General features: G+C 37.0%; 1 pseudogene; it reads right to left on the bottom strand.

Annotated features, from left to right (window-relative positions):
* Nucleotides 1-880: 880 nt before the first annotated feature.
* On the bottom strand, nucleotides 881-1,527 carry LOC107133144 (GTP-binding protein SAR1b-like; annotated as a pseudogene).
* Between the last annotated feature and the right edge of the window lie 2,933 nt (nucleotides 1,528-4,460).

The following is a 4,460-nucleotide window of genomic DNA, read 5'->3' as shown; positions in this document are numbered from 1 at the left end:
TAGAGTTTCTTTCCTTCCTTCCCCTCCGACTTTGTTGAGATATAATTAACATATAACATTGTGTGAGTTTAATGTGTACACTGTGATTACCACGATAAGGTTAGTTAACACATCTATCACTTGACATAAATTACTTTTTTTGAGGGATTGTTGTTGAGAACATTGAAGATCCCATCTCTTAGCAACTTTCAAGTATACAATACAGTATTACTGATGAGAGTCACCACACATCAGATCCTCAGAACTTGTTCATTTTATAACTGGAGGTTTGTACAGTTTGGCCAACAGAGTTGCTTTCAATTTATGCAATTCTCCTTTGAATTTGAAGTTAACGTTAATTGTCTTGTTAGTGAATTTACTAAAGTTTGACATAATTTTGAAATTGATATGCTTTTAAGGATGCTGAACCTTACAGTTTGTTTTATTGCATAATGTTTGCATAAGAAAAAGTATTGAAAACTCTAAGATATCCTACAACCATCAATCAGCTAATTATTAATTCTACACTAAAGCTAGGCAGACATATAATCTTAAATTTAAAAGCTAGTTTCAAAAAAAAGTAGACAAAAATTTAACATGATGCACTTTTCAATATGGCTATATTTGTAGTTTCATGTTGTTAATAAGTGTTTCAAATGTACTGCTGGAAAGTTGCTTTTTATACTGTGAATATTGCTAGGGTAATATCAGATTATAAGCTGTAAAAACTAATTATTTTTATGGAATGATGAAGCTAACATTGTGATAATCAGTTTTCAATTCACATGCAAATTAAGTTGATGTAATAGTAATAATCTAAATAAGCTTCTTATAACCAAGAAAATTCTACTGAATTCAAGTTATATATGTTGCATGATCAGATCTCCAAGTAGGACCGAATAGTGGCCCCTGGAACCATTCAGGCTGGTGTTAAGAACCTGTGCTCACAGCCGACACTTTCTTAGTAACCATGTCTTTTGAGCACACTGTGCTTGAAAACTTACAGGTCAGCATGCAGCTCTTTCCTGTTGTCTGACCATATAAACCAAACATCTCTCATAACCTCTCTTCATCGATGGCTTCAGGTCTGTTGATCTTATTCCCAAGAATCAGTATAAATGCATTAGAAGTGGTTTCGACTGTCATTAGCAAATCGAGTTCTTCTTTTGATTCTAACAGCCTTTCATGATCTGCACAATCCACCAGAAGTGTAACACCGTTGATAGCAGGAAGATAGTTTTTCCATACTCTTTGAGCTTGAACAGTCACCCACCTTAAAAGTTGCAAAGGTTATACCAGCAGTGGTTAGTTCTTTTGAAGGGAGATGTAACATTAGGGACATGTGTCCATGTCTGTCATCTTTTAGCATAAGCAGTAATGTTGTTTTTCTCATGTTGTCCAATCCAAAAAATACCAATTTGCCAGTTTTCTTTTATAAGCCTAAAAACTGTAGCACTCTGCTAAAATCACTGTATATCCAATCAAAGATGAAGGATCTGTCCATATTTTAGCATCTGAGACTGAAGAGAATGCTATTCCTTGCTTGGCACTGGCCCTGTACCCTCTGAGACTGGACTGCAAAGTGATGGCTACTTGATGAGCTTTGCTTAAAAGTCAAATAGTTCTTCTTGGAAAAGAGGAACAAGTTTTGTCAATGTACATGCAAATACTGAAAGAAAAGAACTTTCCATATTCAATTTAGTTCCTTGAAAATGTTTAAGTATGCCTTTCACTGTAAAAAATATGGCTACTAGGAAATTTTCAATTATATATACGGCTCAGATTATACTTTCATTGGACAGCATGAGTCTAAGGATCTTGTCATGATCAATGCTGAAGTGTCAGGAACTCACCTTTTCACACATACGGGGGAGTGTGCAGCTACTTCAAAGGACCAGAGGCAGAGTAGACAATTTTATTCGTTTCCAGTTTTGTTGGATTGTCATCTCAAAAGTGGGGTGCAGTATTGTGCTGATACATTATTAACAATTGGTTCTTGGGGTAAAAAAAAAATCCCTGCTTTCTACCATTATCTAGTTTCCATAGTACAAATGTTTCCATCAAGGCCCATTTCAAGCTACCAACTGGACATCACTGGGAGTCTGGAAGAAGGACTGATAAATTGGCTCTGGCCAGCAGGTTGCAGCCAGCTTCAGTCCACCACTAGCTGGGACTATCTATTATTCATCATTGCTTCTGCAGTAGCTTGCGTAATCAACAAAGAGTAAGCCCATTTTAAGTATAGTACTTGTTGAATGAACAAATATTTCTGCTAGCCACAAATCTCCTGTTGTTTCAGTTTTCCCCTGATCCTTTAATCTTTCTGAAATGTACATTCCTAAAGTTGGGGGTAAATGTATGACTACAGGCATTCTTTTTCTTGGCCCTTGTAATGAATGTGTTGTGCTGTCCAGATCTCCCTTAGCTCTGAGCCATTCATTACCCTGATGGTTGGGAGTATTACCTGATGGTGCTCAGCTGAAACTCTGTGTAAGAATTCTACAGGTCCGAAAGAAGCTGCCTCTCCAGTGGTTTCCCAAGCAGCTCTCCGCGTATAATGACTGGTTAATGAGAAGAGTCCAGGTTTGGCCCCTTCAGTTAGAGACATTTTGGAAGAACCATCCCAGTATCAGAATTTCCTGTGAGACCTGCCATAATCCCTATTGCAACTGCATTATGATTCAATTTATACCTCTGCTCAGCACTGCTTCATTCATTCCTTTATGGGCATGGTCTCTGAAATCACTGCCCCGTGTTCCACCTGCACAGTGTCTCCATTGCAAGGTCTGCTTGCCAGAGAATGCAACCTACAACAGGCACAACGAAAAAATCTGACAACTCCGCTCCTTTGACTCAAGTCCATGTTATTTTTAACTTCATCAACCAGTTCTCACATGTTGGTTATCAAGGCCAGATCTTGCCACTTCCTCCAGCTTATAGAGAGGAAATTTATAAGCAAGGTAAGTCAAGAAGTTCTATTGGAGAAGATTTCTAAGAATTTTCACTGTGGTCACATTTAAAAGCATGAGTTTACTGTGTGAATAGTTGGAATCCTTATAACTAATATGTCTATTAGCTTTGGTTTACTACTTGGAATGTTGTGATTTTTACTATATTGTTGTAGAAAATATCGACTTGTTGCAATGATTGACCTCAGCTCCATTCAGCATATTTGCACCCATCAGAACAATAGGAATAACTGCCTAAAGTTGAGATAATCATAATCATATCAGAGGAGGGCTATTTTCAAAATTCTCTTACTATAAAATGATACCTCAAGTATTCTCATTTTTTGAGAATACTTTAGTGCTTTTTATTTTATGAGAAAATGTTTTTCAGCCTATCCCCAAAGCAAATTTATTTATTTTCTCCTTTCCAAATTCCTGTTATTTCAAGTAAAAAAAATTATAACATAAAGTCAGATAGTTCTATTCAATTATTGGATAAAATTCTATAGACCATTTTGAAGAAGTCCATTGCATGACTCAGATTTTCTTTTCCTTAGCATTGCCTTTGCCACAGGTTAAATTGCATTTTCCATTTGATCTTCAGACAAAAACAAAAGGAAGCTACATGAAATGAAATAATAAGAACTTGCTTTATTTTCTAACTTCTGCCCTTTATTAATCATAAATGAATATTACCTTCTAAACACTTAAAAATCATTTTGTCAACATATTTGCCAAATATCCAGAAGAATAGTCTCTTATTTATTATACTTTTTTCCTATAGTACCAGATATAAGAATAAATCAGTAAAATATGTCAAAATTTTCTTCATAAACTCCCTTTATTAGCACAACAGCTCCAAATCTAACATTTACTCTCATTGTCATAATATACTTACAGAGAAATCAAAGTTTTTATTGGTTGTTGTAAAAGTCAAATGAAGGTGAAAGTTGCTCAGTCATGTCCAGACTCTTTGCTACTGCCATGGACCATATAGTCCATGGAATTCCCCAGGCCAGAATCCTGGAGTGGGTTGCTATTTCCTCCTCCAGAAGATCTTCCCAACCCAGGAAGTCTCCTATATTGCAGGCGGATTCTTTACCAGCTGAGCTGTAAATGACTTTTCAAATATGTCTGATGTAGTGATCCAAGGAGAAAAGAGCAGATAAAACCACGGAAGGTCTTGGAAGGCAGGAAGGGAAAAACCAGACCCTTATCATCTTTCCCTCTCCTGTATTCTAACTGTTAATGGATTTCAGGTCCTCCTGAGCAGTATAACCTGTCTCCCCTCCTACCCCATAGGGAGAACGTATTTGCCTTACTCTTCTCCCCACCCAGTATACATGCCTCATCCCATCAACAAATGACCCACAAAACCTTTATCCCATTCCTTGTACCCTGGCTATAAAAGTGGACTAAGGACCCCTGTTCAAGGTCAGTTCTCCCTTGAACTGACTGGCCTGCTATTCTAACAGCGTCTCCCACTCTAATAAACTTTATTTCCCTCTCATCCTGTCTCATATCTGGAAATTC

Source organism: Bos taurus, chromosome 15 (assembly GCF_002263795.3).
Source record: "Bos taurus isolate L1 Dominette 01449 registration number 42190680 breed Hereford chromosome 15, ARS-UCD2.0, whole genome shotgun sequence".
Lineage (NCBI taxonomy): Eukaryota > Metazoa > Chordata > Mammalia > Artiodactyla > Bovidae > Bos > Bos taurus.
This window is presented reverse-complemented; position numbering and strand designations above follow the sequence as displayed.